The sequence below is a fragment of the Myotis brandtii genome, unplaced genomic scaffold (assembly GCF_000412655.1).
Source record: "Myotis brandtii unplaced genomic scaffold, ASM41265v1 scaffold1811, whole genome shotgun sequence".
NCBI lineage: Eukaryota > Metazoa > Chordata > Mammalia > Chiroptera > Vespertilionidae > Myotis > Myotis brandtii.
Genome location: NW_005356716.1, coordinates 440,752 through 459,022, shown reverse-complemented (window position 1 = coordinate 459,022; position 18,271 = coordinate 440,752).

Genomic DNA, 18,271 nt, shown 5'->3' with positions numbered 1-18,271 from the left:
TCTTGGAAGACTTGCCTACGCATTTCTTTTTGTCATATTGTCACGAGTGTGGTATATGGCAATGTTAGAGGCTAAATTTCCGTTTCATTGCAGGGATTGGTATAATTCTTTGGTTTGAAATTAAATGGATAGAATAGTCTCCTGTTGAATACAAAATTCTCTGTGTATTTCTGGGGTCACTGCTCTAGACATGAAAATCTTGGTGAGCTGGACTGTCCAGAGGACTTACTGGCCTCCATTCAGAAAAGATACCTTGAAACCTTGGGTCCTCTGTTACTTCTTAAGACCAATTTGGCCCTTTCAAATGGATGAGGGGATATTGGTGAATGGCACAGAGAAAGGAGATCCAGCTGTCTGCCCCCTTCCCTCCAACACACAAAGGAAGGAAGTGTGTGCTCATCAAAAAATCTCAAGTACCCATACTTTCATATCCTAGGTTATTCCTTCATTAGAGTCAAGGACAATTCTTAGGCTAGCTGAACACCTCCCCAATGCTTTTTGCTTTGCTGGTTCTCCATCACATTCCAAACAGTTTCCCATACCTTCTTCCTGTCTGACAGTGTGTCTGAAAGACACAATCTGAGGATAGACTGGGGAATAAGAAAAGGAGTCAAGAAGGTGGGCGGCTTTGAGCTTTGTGTCTGAGGCGTGAAACACTCCTTAGCCATGCCCCCTCCAGTTCAAGGTCACCTGTGAACTTTGGTAGACAGCCAAGCCAAATCACCTTTCTCCTTCCCTTCATGGTTTAAACATTACTAAAGAGATCCAATAGGACCTTGATGTTTTTAGAGGTGAGTTTAGGGTTGTCAGGGAAGGCTCTGGGTGAGACTATTGAATTTATTCTCAGAACTATCTTAGAATCAGAATCCTAGCAGATATTCACAGGTTGGTGCCATTTCTTGTTTTCTTTATATTAGAAGTGAAGAAGGAGTCTGGGATCAGACCTCTTGGATTCAAACCTGACTTTACCAGTGAATAGCTATATAAATGTAGACCACTGTGTTAGCCTCTCTGTGCCTCAGTCTTTTCATCTGTACTATTAAACGCCTATAGCATTTAATTCATAGGCATTAAATGCATGACATATTGCAATTGCTCAATGAATAATGATTTTTACCCTTATTTCTCCCTACATTAACAGTGTTTTAAACTAGGAGTATTTACCTATAAGGTTGGAGGTATCATAACCTGTTTGGACGGAAGATATTTGAATATTATATGTGTGTGTACATGCATACATGTGTGATCCACACTCACTTCAAATGTTCACAAGCAGGAAACAATACAAGTAAAACCTAACTTTGATTGTTTTTCTAATAGTAAACTCAGATTATTTTCTCCAAATACTTTACCATAACAATTTCATCTAAAAGAAGAAAGTAGGGGAGAAAGTTCAACACCCTGGGTTGTGAGGAGGCAGTTATACTGTTCTCTGAATAGCAAACCCTGTTTACTTGAGACCACCTTCCCTCAGAGCCTCAGTTTCTTTATCTATAAATGATGCGATTTCATATTTGAGATGGATTAAGCTATAAGTGAATATGCTAATCAAAAAGTTGAGATTGATCCAAATAAAAGCCATATATGACAGGCCCACAGCCAACGTCATACTCAATGGACAAAAACTAACACCATTTCCCCTAAGAACAGGAACAAGACAAGGATGCCCACTCTCACCACTCCTGTTCAACATAGTACTGGAAGTATTAGCCATTGCAATTAGACAAGAAGAAGAAATAAAAGGCATCCAAATTGGAAAAGAGGAAGTAAAACTGTCCTTATTTGCAGACGACATGATATTATACATACAAAACCCTAGAGACTCCATCAAAAAACTACTAGACTTAATACATGAATTTGGCAAAGTAGCAGGATACAAAATTAATGCCAAGAAATCTGAGGCATTTCTATACACCAATAGTGAACTTTCAGAAAGAGAGATTATAAAAACAATCCCATTTACCATCGCACCAAAAAAATTAAGCTACCTAGGAATAAACTTAACTAAAGAGGTAAAAGACCTCTACTCAGAAAACTACAGGACATTGAAAAAAGAGATAGAGGAAGACATAAACAGATGGAAGAACATACCGTGTTCATGGATTGGTAGAATCAACATCATTAAAATGTCCATACTACCCAAAGCAATCTATAAATTCAACGCACTTCCCATTAAAATACCAATGGCCTACTTCAAAGATCTAGAACGAACTCTCCAAAAATTCATCTGGAATAAAAAAAGACCCCGAATAGCTGCAGCGATCCTGAGAAAGAACAAAGTAGGTGGGATCTCAATGCCAGATATCAAGCTGTATTACAAAGCCACTGTTCTCAAAACTGCCTGGTACTGGCACAAGAACAGATATATAGATCAGTGGAATAGAATAGAGAGTCCAGAAATTAGCCCGAACCAATATGCTCAATTAATATTTGACAAAGGAGGCAAGAACATACAATGGAGCCAAGATAGTCTCTTCAATAAGTGGTGTTGGGAAAATTGGACAGATATATGCAAGAAAATGAAACTAGACCACCAACTTACACCATACACAAGAATAAACTCAAAATGGATAAAGGACTTAAATGTACGACAGGAAACCATAAAAATTCTAGAAGAATCCAAAGGCAACAAAATCTCAGACATATGCCAAAGCAATTTCTTCACTGATACAGCTCCTAGGGCAGTTGAAACTAAAGAGAAAATGAACAAATGGGACTACATCAAAATAAAAAGTTTCTGCACAGCAAAAGAAACCATCAACAAAACAACAAGAAAGCCCACTACATGGGAGAACATATTTGCCAACATTATATCTGATAAGGGCCTAATCTCCAAAATTTATAGGGAACTCATACAACTTAACAAAAGGAAGATAAACAATCCAATCAAAAAATGGGCAAAGGATCTAAATAGACACCTTTCAAAAGAGGACATTCAGAAAGCCAAGAGACATATGAAAACATGCTCAAAGTCACTAATCATCCGAGAGATGCAAATCAAAACAACAATGAGGTACCATCTCACACCTGTCAGACTGGCTATCATCAACAAATCAACAAACGACAAGTGCTGGAGAGGATGTGGAGAAAAAGGAACACTTGTGCACTGCTGGTGGGAATGCAGACTGGTGCAGCCACTATGGAAGACAGTATGGAGTTTCCTCAAAAAACAAAACATGGAACTCCCATTTGACCCTGTGATCCCACTTCTAGGAATATATCCCAAGAAACCAGAAACACCAATCAGAAAGGATCTATGCACCCCTATGTTCATAGCAGCACAATTCACCATAGCTAAGATCTGGAAACAGCCTAAGTGCCCATCAGTAGATGAATGGATTAGAAAACTGTGGTACATCTACACGATGGAATACTATGCTGCTGTAAAAAAGAAGGAACTCTTACCATTTGCAACGGCATGGATGGAGCTGGAGAGCATTATGCTAAGTGAAATAAGCCAGTCAATGAAGGAAAAATACCACATGATCTCACTCATTCATGGATAATAGAGACCATTATAAACTTTTGAACAATAATAGATACAGAGGCAGAGCTGCCTCAAACAGATTGTCAAACTGCAGCGGAAAGGCCGGGGAGGGTTGGGGGGCAGGAGGGAGGGGAGATCAACCGAAGGACTTGTATGCATGCATATGAGCATAACCAATGGACATAAGACACTGAGGGGTAGGGGAGGCCAGAGGATTGTCAAGGGCAGGGAAAAAAAGGACACATATGTAATACCCTTTGTAATACTTTAAGCAGTAAAAAAATTTTTAAAAAAAAGTTGAGATTGATCCAGATAATCTCTGCATTCCCTTCTTACTCACTTTTCTTCCTCTGACATTAATCCTACCCAGAAAAAAATAACATTTGACTATCTCCGTATAAAAGCATTTCATATACATCATCATGGTGAATATAAGGGAATTAAATTAAACTAGTGTCTATATAGGTCCACTATGTACTCTGCTGTTTTATTTTAATTATCATCTTTTATCTTCAAAACAAAATTGTGTAGAATGCAAAAGTATGTTCCCCTTTCTCAGTGGAGGGCACTGGGACTCAGTAATTAAATGATTTTCTGTAGCTTATACAGACTGTGTGGTGTTGGCCAGCTCTGGGTCTCATGTTCTCCCCCAGATCCAGAGGGTGAAGTCATTCCCTGGATCATATACATGAAAAATATTAAAGACATGGTTTTGTAAAAATGGGCCATTTTACCTGAAGAAAGTATCTAATAAGACAAAATCATATGCTCACTCTAGTTATTATGAATCCATAGCCTTTTCTCCTCCCCTTCCTCTCTTCTACTGCCAAGCAAATTTTCTAAAGAATCCTTCATTAAAACAAGGTCTTTCAGTGACTCCGAGTATAAAATCAAATGTATGAACCCATGGCACTTTCTGATCTGGCTTCATTGATCTTCCCAGCCTCTCTGGCTGTCCCTTCCTCTCGTGCCCACTGAGCCAGTATTGGCAAAGTCCTACATGCTGCTTCATGCCTCCACACCTCTTTCTTCTATCCTATGGTTCCTTCCCTCTTTCTCTGTATGGTGAAGACATGCTTGTCCTATGTGTCCCTGTCCATGTGTCATTTTCTTGTTGTCTTCTTTCCTGGAGTGTTTAACTCACTCTCCTTGCTCCCACATCATCTTCCCAGCAGCTGGGTGGGCACAAGTCAGTTATGATGAGTTTGATAAGTTTTTGTAAAGTGTTAATAACCCCTTTTTCCATACCCTACTACACTGTGAATTTCTTAACCAACACCTTTCTCATGCATTTTGGTAGAATTAGAGCCCAACACTGAGTCTGTAGTAAAGTGAGTGCCCAATAAATATTTTCAAGGTTTATGATGAACTGAATGAATGAATGAATTTGTGTACTTGCTTTGAATTGACTCCTAAGTTGGGCTGATCCTCCCCCTTTAGATTTCTTCTTTGAAAGGAAATACTTTGAGACGAACTCAAAAACAATATTAATATCAAATATTCTAGAAACAGTCAAAGCCCCATGAACCTGAGGTCATTTTCCAGCCATATGCTTTTCATCTCCGGGTTCAGTTGATACAGTATGGAAGTAATTGAATGGCCACTCTTTCTTAGGATGTCAACATACATTTATCAAGGTTTCCAGGCGGTTAGTTTCTCCTTTGAAATGTTAAAAGATGTGACTCTTGGCAATACTGTATAAACAATGGATTATTTTCCTGATTTTTGCTTAAGAACTATCATTTGATTCATCTGCCAAGGTAACTTCATTATGTCCTTAGGCAATTCAATATACCAGCTATTTGTGTCTCCATTTTTCAAATTTACCCAGCAAAAACTCCTACTTTAAAAGAAACCAGCACAACCCTTTAGGACATGGAGTTAGGAGTCATGCCAGAGGGAGAACATAACTATAGTGGATTCTTGGAAGCTTGTTTAAAATAAGATATGACTTTCCCATCCATTGTTTTAATTTCTTTTTCTTGTCATTTCTCCTTTCTGTCCATGAGATTTGGATTAATCTACTCTATACACCCAGTGAATTTTCTTGGAGATCAATTATAGTTCTTTAATCACACAGTGCCTTCTATGATAGTCAATGGTATACATGGGTCATCTTTGACCTTAATAAATATACTTCCCAGCCAAGTCCCACTTCAATTGCAAGACATAAAATCTTCAGGCTGGCTTGGCAAGAGAAAGAATATTCTGGAATCTGGCGTATTAATGGCTAAGAAGAAGAAAGGCATCAGCCCAAATCACAATGTCTCAAGGAAGCATGAACACTTAGCCAAATCAAGACTGCTACAGCATTTCTTAGGAGGCTGAGCTACTGGGTCCATGTGACCACAGGGATGGCTGAACAAAGGGATTCACAGGTGGGTGTATCCTTTCAAATCCTGAGAGATTCATCTGACTTGAAGCAGCCTTGCACTCATTAGCCAGGAGTTGGAGGAAGTGGCTCTGATCACTGGAAGTGAGGGAAAGAAACTGGCTACAGATAGTGGGCCAATAGAAGGGCCCCAAGGAAAGAACCTCAACACTGGAGAGAAGTTGTCTGTAATAGCAACATACTGAAACCTTTGATGTTGATGTTAAAGATTACCTTGTATTAGATAAATCAAAATTACTTTTCTAAACAAAATGAAAAAAAACTAATTTTACTAATTTAACATGAATATTGTATGGGTTTGTTTAGTCAAAAACAAAAGATCATCCCACAGATACCTAAATTGTGTAAACAATACAAAGCACATAGGAAAAAAATCTATCTTGGAGAAGTAAATTCTCATTTTACTCATTTATTTTATTATTTCATTATTTTTATTTTTAATTTATCTTTATTGCTGAAAGTATTACAGATGTCCCTTTGGTTTTTTTTCCCCACTGACCCCCTCCACCCTGCACCTGCCCCTCCCAAGCCTTCACCACACTACTAGTATTGTCTGTGTCCATGGGCTATTCATATATGCATATAAGTTCCCTGATTAATCTTTCCCTCTCACCTGTATCCCTGCCTTCCCTTTAAAATTCATCAGTCTATTCCATGCTTCTATGTCTCTGGATCTACTTTGATCATCAGTTCATTTGGTTCATTAGATTTCATATATGTGTGAGATCATGTGATACTTATCCTTCTCTGACTGGCTTATTTTGCTCTGCATAATACTCCCCACCATCCATGCTGCAAATGGTAAGAGTTTCTTCTTTTTTACTGCTATGTGGTATTCCATTGTGTAAATGTACCACAGCTTTTTTATCCACTCATCTGCTGATGGGCACCTGGGCTGTTTCCAAATCTTATATATTGTAAATTGCACTGCTATGAACATAGGGGTGCATATATTTTTTTCTGATTTGTTTTTTTGGGTTTCTTAGGATATATTCCTAGAAGTGGGATCACTGGGCAAGACAAAAATTTTGACCCAGGTTGACATTTAAAGAGAGTAAATGCATTAGTTCATCAAACCGGAACTCCTCCCTGGTTGTGTCATGGTGGCAAAATGTCTGTAGCAGTGTCTGACTTCATATCTGTTCACTATAAAATTGAGAGGAAATGAAAGGTCTCCGCAGAGAGAAGGATCTTTCCCCCAGCAAGCCTTTGGTCTGAATTGGGTCACATGCCTATTCCTGAACTAGTTCCTAGGGCCAGGCATTGTCATGGACTAAATAGCTTAGGCTCGAGTTCCTGAATAAATCATTGGCAAGGGATGGAGTTGTCATTAAGCTAATCAGATCTTCACCCAGAGGTGGGGATAGCATCAGTTTCCAGAGAAGTATTTGGAATGTGCTGAGAAGGGGTGAATATCTGAGCTGAATCAGGATATGGATGGAAAGGAAACAGAATTCAGGTAGGTAGTTAACAATAGCTCCTACAAGGTTCGTCATCTGTAAACAGGGAATAATAGTAATAATAATAATGTACACCTAGAATATTGTTAGAAGGTTTAAATGAGTCAATTCATAAGAAGCACATAGCTTGGTTCCTAGCTCAATAAATGTGGTGGTAGTTGTTTCTGTTAATACTATTATTGTCTTCTCAACTCTATCTTTTATGCAAACCCGCCCCCTTGCTCTGTTTTGCTGTTCCTCCATTGTTTTATCCCCAGTGTTTTGAGTCTCAGCCCACTCTCTTTTAATTGGCTCATCTTTTTTGTTTTTTGACACTAGATTTGCTCACTTGCATTACTCAAGAAACAAGTAAACCAGCATTATCCCTTAAAGATGCACGCTCTAAGTTAATCAAAGTCAACTAACACCTACTGATGTTCCATGATGCTAGGAGCAATGAGGGATACAAAATTGAACCAGACTAAGCCACTGACTTTGCAAAGTTCAGGATACTGATAGCCAGCGTGTGGCTAACACATGGTTGGCATTCAGTAAGCTCTGTTGAATTAAATTCATATCTAACACGAATAATGTGCACACAAATAAATCAAGTGAATCAGTACAACAGCACAGATATGAATAAGGCATTTTAGAAGTCAGTAACAGTTGAAGTAGAAATATTAATTCAAATCGGGATGTGATTTGGAAAGATTTCTTTGACAAGTTGAAATCTGAGCCAGAGGGTGAAGAATTCTAGCACAAGTTTAGGCCAATGAATGTATTTGCTCAATTTCCAACCACCAGATGTATGCTTGTATCCCATCTGTCCATGCTACATATGAAATACATTTAGACAGTTAGACTTTATCAATTGCTTATCTTGGAAGGTTTGCTGATTTGAGTTGGGTAAAAATGGATGTTCAGGGAAGTTTTCACTAAACATCACATATTCTGCTTATTAAGTAATAAGTCCTAAAACAGAATACCAGATGAAAGGCATTTGAGAACCAGAACCTAAAACTGCTCTCCACTGCATGGATGTCTAATTTCTTGATGAGGCAAGGCAATGTTTGACATAGTTTCCTGCGGTCTTCAGAATTTGCTTTTTCAGCCCACACAGTCCTGCTTTTTATTATTTCATGTTTAGTTTGCCTTCGGTAATGAAAAAGATTTAAAGATAACAAGATAAATATTTGGGGGTTATAGAAAACCTGGCTTCATTTTCAGGCCAGAAATAACTTGTAGCACAAATGAGAAACTGAAAATAACAGGGTGAGTAAGGGGGAAAGAAGCATAGCTTTGTGGATTTAACTAAGTGACCATGGCTGTGAAAACAACATTGCCACCAACTGGTGTAATTTTTTATCATTCATTATCACGCCTCCTCGCCAAAGGCATGATGTGCAAATATAGACAGCACAGGGAGAGGCCCACTTGGCAATTGTATCTCAAATAAAGTGGATTTCTATTCTTCAGACACTCCATCTTTGCAGTATATTTTAACAACAAAAGTCAAAGTCCCTAGTTCCAAGCACACCAGTATGTTTGCATTATTTGTGTCTCAGTGTGAGGTTCTCATTTTTTAAATAAAGAACTTGAATAAGAAAATAAGAAATCCATAATCCAAAAATAATTAGTTACATTTTTTTGTCTTTTAAATATTGATTCTATTTGTGATCAGGATCCTTTTTTATTCATTACAAATATTATTTATTTGTGGTTTCTTTCCTTTCTAGATTGATTGCTACCAAGGTTTTATTATTTTATTCATTATTTCAAAGAAAGAACTTTTGATTTTACTATTGTATATTTTTCTTATTCCATTAATTTATCATATTTTTTTCTATTTTCTTTGACTTTCTTTTGTGTTTATTTTCCTAACTTATTTGGTTTAGACACTTAGTCCATTAATTTTCAGGGTTTTTTTTCTTTTAACTCTATATACTTTTATTTATATAATTCTCAAAATATCCATAAGTTTGAATATGTAGTATTTTCCTTATTGTTAAGCTCTAAAGCAGGGGTGGGGAACGTCCAGCCTGTGGGCTCTATAAGGAACTCATTTGGTCTGGCCCTCCCTAGGCATTTGGGGTGAGTTAATTAGATGTTTGACTGAATATAACAGGCTAATTTTTAAGTTGATAGTTTTGTATGGCCTGTGAACGGTGTTATAAATATCAAGTGGTCCTTGGCAGAAAAGAGGTCCCACACCCCTGCTCTAAAGAATATCAAATGCCTAAAATAATTTTTCTATTAATTATATAGAGAGGATTTTTTTCTGTTTACTAAATTGGTAGAATTATGCTATATTCTTGTTATTGATTCCTAACTCAATTGCTTTGTAGCCAGTGCAACATGGTCTGAATATTTCCAAGTCTTTGAAATTTGAGGCTTGCTTCACAATCAAGTGCATGATTAATTATTATAACTAATATGTATGAAGAATATGCATTCTCTGATTCTTTAATGCAGTAACCTATGTATGTCCCTTAGATAAGACTTAATCGTGTTGATTAATGATCTATTTTTATCAATTACTGTTAAAAACCACTCACTGTTATGTGAAAAAAGTCAATTTCTCTCTGTCAAGTTCTGCTTCATACATCTTTGTGTCAGCATGTCATCTACCCATCCAGCATTTTCTGATAAACTTCTTACAAGGTTGTGCTTTGAGTAATTTCCAAGGATGCAGGAGAAGAGGGTAATATGTTCCATGAAACAGCAAACCCTGTCATTAAGCCTCTCCTATTTCCACCATGAAAAAGACAGGAAAACAGGTGAGGTGAGACACAAATTCGTTCTCCAGCACCATGGCTTTGCTAACTACAGGGGGTCTTCCCACTGTAGTGGATACAAGACGTGGATAGAAGACCTCTTCTTACCTCAATTAAGTAAAATGGTCTTGAGGCTGGTGCTGCAACTGGCACACGGCATGACATAAACAATAGATGCCCTTGGATAGAAGTTCCAGCTCCACCCTTATTCACTTGTGCTACTGGGCTATTTAATTGATGTCTCTTCATAAGCTTCACCCTGCACAACTCTGAACTGAGGGAAAATTCATACTTTGATGAGATATTGTATTTAATTGACAACACAGCCACTGAATAGATCTCAGTAGCTACTGGTTTGTTTCTCTCTATCATTTGTTTTAGTTTAGAGACTGAAGTTTGGTGGGAAGGAGAGAGACAAACAAATCCTGGATCTGCCCATGTGCTATGAGAAATCAGCATCTTTTTCTAGTGGAATCCTGCTGAGTCCTGGCACAGTGCTCAGAGCTGTCTCAAATCCACTCTGAAGAGAAACCATCCTACTCCAGCCATGGGGAGAGGATGTACTGTTTCCACCCGTCTCCTCCAGGACACACCAAGTCACATTTGCTCAGGTAAACAGGGAAGCAAGACAAAAAAAATGGCAGTACTGGCCCATAATTCTCCCTGGAAAGTAACTCAAACACAGAGTGTCATGCTCAATTTCCAAATTTGAAATTTAAAATATGTACATGAAGGGAAGATGTGACTATATCCACCAGCTCAGAATACCATGGCAAAATACCAGAGACTGGGTGGCTTAGGCAACAAAAATGCATGTTCTCACAGTTCTGGAGGCTGGAAGTTTGAGATCAGGGAGCCAGCATATTAATGTTCTGGTGATAAGCTGGTCACCCTCAAGCTCTCTGGTATATTTTCATATTAGGACACTAATCCCATCATGGGGCCCCCGTCCTCAGACTTCATTTAAATCTAATTATCCCTCAAAGCCTCATCTTTAAACACCATCACATTGAGGGTTATAGCTTCAATATATAAATTTTGTGGGGACATAATTCAGTCCACAGCAAGAACCAAGTAACTATTCCATGTGACTTTTGATCCAAGGAAGTCCTAAAGCTGCATTTTCTGTGTATGTTATTGACCTGAAAAAAAAATCCTCAATTTAGCATATATCTGATAAATATTTGTCCTTTGTGCAAATACTACAGACCAGCTCAGAAAGCAGATTAATTTAAAATTTTGATTAACTTAAAATGAGGAATGCTGTGGCATGTGTGAAATTATCAAATGTTCAGTTAGAATGCCTTTGCAGTCAATAAATATGTTTACCTACTAGAAAACTACAGAGAAAGAGACAACTTCTTTAACAACATTTGCTCCTAAATAAAAAACTAATAAGAAGTGACAAATCGTAAAAGCAATACCACTTCCGATCTACAGTGTTATTTACTGATTTTTCTCTGACCTTGCTCTAACTCAACAATTTTCAACTGGAGTGCCACAAGAAGTTTTAAAACATGCAATACCTGACTACGTAGTCTTTACCCTTAGATTGTCAAATGAAAAAATGACAACAACCAACACAACAATAGCCACCCATTGTAAATACCCTGTCTTGGACCATAAATATATAGGTCACATAATAGACTTGCATCTTATTGGTCACATCTCATAATAAAGTTGCATCGGATTGGTTAATTCTTGGTACTAGAAATCCTTATATACAATTATAGGTATTTGATTTTTTTAAAAGTCACTTTGGAGCAAAAAGGATAGGTAATTATTATTATTTTTTGTAAATCAATCAAAAGTATACCTATTTTTTGTCAGATCAGCAAAAAATATATTTTTTGGTATGTGAAGAATTTTAGTAATTAGTTTATAGTATCACGAGAGGAAAAAGGTTGAAAATCACTGATCTAACTTATACTCCAACTCCTGAGAAAGCATATGTTGCCTGAACCCTGGGTAGTAAGGATTTAGGGAAGAGCCCACTGCAGATACCTTCTTTGTAGCTGAATTTTTATAGGAATATGTCTATCACCTCTCCTTGTGTGTGTATCACTTTAACTCTGATATTGAAGGTAGTTATATGTATCTGACAATGTCATGTCCCAATAGGTAGAGGAGATAACTTGTATTTGATCAAGGAAGAGGAATTGGTTAGTGAAGTGGATGTCACAGGAACCTGGGAAGAAAATTACCCTCATATATATGCCATTGTCATTTCTATGACAATCAATTTCAAACAGTCTAGCTCAACATCTCCCAAAGCGTATGGATATTTGTCAGGGCATATTTCCTGATTTGAGTTACAAAAAAACTGAATCTCAAACTGTGTTCATTCCCTTCTCAGTATATTAGGCAGACTTCTTATACTGAAGAATCTAACACAGTGACTGTCACAGAGTAGAAGGTCAGTGAATTTGTTTTGTGAAATACATAATGAAAAATTGGCATTAGGAAGGGGTGTTGTGAATATGAAGATGTCAACCCTTTCAGCTTTCTCCTCTCAGGGAAGCCAGAGTGAGAGAAGACTACAGAGTCTGCCTAAATTTATCATCTCCTTTTGTTTTGGGCTAATATCTAAGGCAAAAGAAATATCTACTGAGTAATAACTTCATGTAAACTAGAGAAGAGAGCTAACATTTTCTAATGCCTAAGTGCTGGGCAATATATTTGACACTTTTTTTTTTACATTACCTTACTTCATCTTCCAAATAACTCTATATAATGAGAATATATTTTTTTTCATGTTACAAAGGAAAAAGCTAAGTTTGATGAAGGTTAGGCAGAGCCAGAATTGGAAATTAAGACTTTCTGACTTCAAAGCACACACTCCAGTGTTAAATAGCACTAAGCTGCCTGTCCTGAAAGGTTATAAAAGCAACACGCATTTCTGAACCTCATTGAAGCTCTACAGCTTAATTAGGAAGAAGAACAGGCTTATCCAAACTCAGTCTCAAGGATCTTATAGAGCATCTAGTCTAAGATGAGGAAACCAAGGTGTGGATTCACACAGTGCCTTGTCAGAAGCCACACAGCTAGCGAGGGGTAGTCAATCTAGAAATAGGGCCTCCTGACTCCTGTTCAGCAAGGTGACATGTATTCTTTAGCCTTTCCATGTATTTCTCGTTTACCATGTATTAAAAGCATGATGGGATACAAAGATGGTGACACATGACCCTGCTCTGTTCACACTTTAGTCAGAAAGAAAAAACATACATAACAAGTAATCTACACTAATAAAAGAGAAATATACAAATTGACCATCACTTTGCGATGCCCATCAGCCAATCAGGAGTGAGTATGCAAATTAACCTCATCACCTCCGTGGAGACTGACAGCAGGGAGGAGGCAGCACCCAGCATGGCCTGCTTGGCCATCACTGTGGTGATCAGGGAGCAGGCAAGTGCGGCCCCCAGGCAGCACCCAGCACAGCCTGCTTGGCAGTTGCTGTGGTGTGGAGCAGGCAGGCCCTGCAGAGAGCAGAGAACCTTGGGGAGCGGGCCTAAGCCGTCAGTAGGACATCCCATGAGGGCTCCCGGATTGGAGAGGGTGCAAGTCAGGCTGAGGAACACACTCCTTCTACCACCACCCCATCCACAAATTTCATGCACCGGGTCTCTAGTTATAATATAATGATTGACTGGAGGAAGGGAATAGGGAGTTATATTAATGAGGGCATGTTTTAGGATTCTGGGCTGCTAGTGAGTTTAACTCAGCCTGATCTAGTTAGCACAAAAGGAGCTGTAGATCTTGGAATATGCAGGTATTTTCATGTTCCAAGGCTTTCCTTTATCTCTCCCCACTTCCCCAAAACAAGGAGCCCCGCTGCTATACTTCACTCTCCAGTCTTCCATAATTGATGCATTTTCTGTCTGCTCTACCCGTTTATGCACCTTCCGGAACAGAACCAGTCTTTTCTGCCTTTGCAATTCAGCACCTAGCATGTAGGAGATGAAGTAAACTCTCAGCAAATGCATTGTGAATAAACGATAGGTGAATAATTGTAATAAGCCACTTCAATGTCTGTCTTTAATCATTATATTGACTGGACACCATTAAAAAATGCCTTTCAACACAGTTTTAGTTTTTTAATCCCTTTTTAGACACTGACTACCTTCCAGATGTATACCACTTTTCTTATCTCAAAAACCACAGTATCAGAGACTACCTTTGGGACCTCCTGAGGGACCTGTGAAAACCAATTCCCCACAAGAAATTGTCTTAAGCTAAAGGTCAACACACTCAAACAGAAACTCACAGGTTACTTTACAATCACTGAGATGAGCCATTTCTTTTGCAATATGCTTCTCAAGACAAACTGCCTCTTCCAAAGTTGGACAAGCCACACCTGTGTTCTAATAGGATTTGTGACTATTCCCTGGAAGAATGTATGTCTTTTTAACATTATGGCTTATGAATTTGTTAAAAGACAAAGACTCCATGACATTTCTAACTACAGCACACTATGGCTCCCTTATTACACCATAGAGTAGCATTAGAGTTTCTGATTTTTTTAATTTGGTTTGTTACAAAGAATAAAGAAGCCAATAAGTAAATAAATTTAAAATCTTCGACTCCCATAAGAGTCACCATTCATCTGTGGGAATTAGGCCCATGGTAAGCAGGAAACAGAACTTGCTGCCCTCTACTGTTTTCCACAGGAAATCCAATCATCCTATAATTCTATAACTTTGTTTAGATTTGTTTTCCAAAGATTAAATTATCCTACACAGTCACAATTCACTCCTCAGAAATGGAAATAAAATTATTGTAACTTCTATTTATACTTTGAAATTTGAAAAATCCCTGGTCACAACAGTGACCAGCAAGAATAGGAGGTTTCACACCAGCATTTCCATCCTCTGCTGCGGAAATAGCACATGTCACTTTTGCCGAGTCACATGGGCCATAAATAGTCATAGGGCCACATCTAACCACAAAGGAGCAAACAAATCCTCCAGCACACCTGGAAGCAGAGGAAGCCAGCTGTCAGAGAAGAAGAGTGATATCTGCAACTCTAACTCATAGAGTGGAGCAGTAACTTGAAAAAAATTTCCTTCAATGATGTCATTGACTGAGGATATTACTAAAAAGTAAAGCCCAAAATGTAAACACAAATAAACAACAACAAAAATAACCTGTTATCCCTCCTATTATTACAAGTTATTAGTAAAATAAATAATCAGCTCAAAATCTAGTAGAAGTCAGCTATCCAAATCTCACATAATTAAGAAGACTCTGATATCCATGGTCATTAACAATGATCCTTGCTCTCTATGAATAGGATAGCCAGGTGTATTAGCAATGAGAGTAGCACATGTACCTGATTTATAAATTAATATCTGTATATCTGTACCTAAACTATACTCCTATACAATTCTCTCTCTCTTTTTCTCTCTCTCTCTTTCTCTCTCTCCCCCCATATATGTGTGTGTGTATGTATGTGTGTGTGTGTGTGTTTGCATATGTATAGTCATGCACCACATAATGATGTTTTGGTTAACATTCTCTCTCTCCATATGTGTGTGTGTGTGTGTGTGTGTGTGTGTGTGTTTGCATATGTACAGTCATACACCACATAATGATGTTTTGGTCAACATTGGACAGCTGGACAGCATATACGACAGTGGTCTCATAAGAGTATAATAAAGCTGACTTTCCTGTAGAAATGGAGGCACATGTGGTTCAGGAAGATTTTTTTTCTCTGATGGGATTCCTGTAGAAATGGAGGCACATGTGGTTCAGGAAGATTTTTTTCTCTGATGGGAACAATATCTGTGGGGCTTGGAGCTAGATCCCCTCTCACAAGACCTGTTTTGAGTGCACAGGTTATGTCCCAGTCAGTCAGCTGTTGGCCTGTTTCTGCACAGAGGACAGCTCCCCTTCTCCCTCTCCCATCTTCTCTCTAGAATCAATGAAAACCATATCCTGGGGTGAGAATTAAAAAAAGAGAGAGAGAAGGATGTGTGGTTCAGGAAGATTTTTTTCTCTGATGGGAACAATATCTGTGGGGCTTGGAGCTAGATCCCCTCTCACAAGACCTCAGTTTTGAGTGCACAGGTTATGTCCCAGTCAGTCAGTTGCTGGCCTGTATCTGCACAGAGGACAGTGGCCCCAGCTCAGAGGATGTCAGAGCCCCCCTCCCGCCCCCGATTCCACTCAGGGTCCTCAGAGCACATGGCTGTAAGTTCTACTTGAGGACCCAAGGTCCTGTGCAAGGACACGGGTTCACAGGGGCCACCTTACTGAGTATCAAGGGCCATGTTAGTGAAAGCTTTCTGCGGTCACGTGGAGCCAGTCTGTCCCTGTAGTTGGGAATGTTCTCAGGTTGCAATGATGTAAAGCACAGGTAAATTTACTTCTTCCTCAATTCAATGCCAGAGCCCTTTGTGCCAGACAAGGCCAATGAAAACAAAAGCCAATCTCCAAAGTCAAAATACAGTCCTCAATTTCACACTCATTCCATGTTAAGCACCCTCTTTTTTAAAAAATGAATTCCACGAAGTTCCTTAATCTGACCACTGCTCCAACTTACAATAGCCCAAACCATATTGCCATGAGAATCCCCTCTGTCCCTTTATCTCTTCATTTTGATTTCTTATTCCTACTGATCCTCAGGCAAACCTGGACCCCCTCTTCACAATCACTATTAGAGTGATCTATGTTTATCCAGCCAGTTTCTTCTCCATATTTGTCATCAATTCAGCCCACATCCTTGTTTGTGGAGCAACACTTACAGCTCCATGTCCTATTTCTGACCCTATCAGAAGGAAACAGGAGAAGGGCTTACAGAACAGTGTTTACAAAGTCCACGCTAGTGTACAGTGTGTCCTAGGCCTGCTCTGACTCACCCAGAGCACCTTCCCCTCCTGCGAGCTCCATTCAAGGTAAGTGCTCTACACCAAGCATGTCAAACTCAGAGGCTAACAGGGGCCAAATAAACGAGGCATGCGGCCCGTGGGCCACAAGTTTGACATGCCTGCTCTACACAGATGTACCATTTATTATCTTTTCTTTTATACCACATTTTACTGTACCTTTTCTAAGTTTAGATATGTTTAGATACACAAATACTGTTGTGTTACAATTACCTACAGTACTCAGTACAGTAAGATGCTGTACAGGTTTGTAGCCTAGAAGCGATAGGATGTACAATAAAGACTAGGTGTGGAGTAGGCTATACTATCTAAGTTTGTGTAAGTTCACTCTATGACAAAATCACCTAATGATACATTTCTCAGAACATATTCCCTTGTTAAGCAACATCTGCCTGTATTTCTGATGGGAAACAAACTGGGTATCGCAATATTCCACAAATGGCAACTCAGAACTTCAGTGCTTGCACAGATCCACCTTGAAAAAGATAGAAGTCTGAGGGTCCAAATTGTGTCCAAGAACCTTTCTAACTCCACCACAGTTTTCATAGGCAATGGAGAGGATGGTGGTGCCACCAGTTGGTACAATTGTCCTACTAATAGTTCTTCAATTTATCGTGCCAATTTTAGCCCTACATGTCCTGTTGGTAATCCTTAAGAATTAGCCAAGACCTGCTGGGATCTGTGTGGGACAAACTGGTCCTCACATCTTGTGACAAGTGTCCTATGCAGCACGACTCCCCGTGTCCTGTCTACTTTCTGTCTTTTAAAGAGTCTGTGGAAATCCCTAGTCATTAGTGATACCATGCCCATATGCTTTTCCTAGTTTCCTTTGATATTATGAAAATGGGCTCCAGGAATAAGAGACTCATTTCTGAATAAACTATATAACACAAAACTCTTCCTGGGATACCTGACAATGCTCTCAGAGTTTGATATAGTTCTAAGAAATATTGACATTCTGTCATACCTATTATTCCATAAATCATTTCTTTGATTTATTTTTTCCTTTCTAAAATTCTGAAAAAAAAATATTTTGGGACAACAAATTCTCCAAGTTTTTCTACTCTTGTCACTATAAGCAGCTGTTATAACCAGATTTTTAAAAGAAGAAAATATTCTGTTTTTATATCAACAAATCTTTTCTAATATTCACATATGGATTTCTTGACTGCTCACACCTAAAATATTATTCAAGACCCAAAATGAGCTGCAAATTGAAATGTATAAATGATATTTTACCCATAGCCACTCTACTACTATTTTTACAAAGCCATATACCTGCATAACAATAC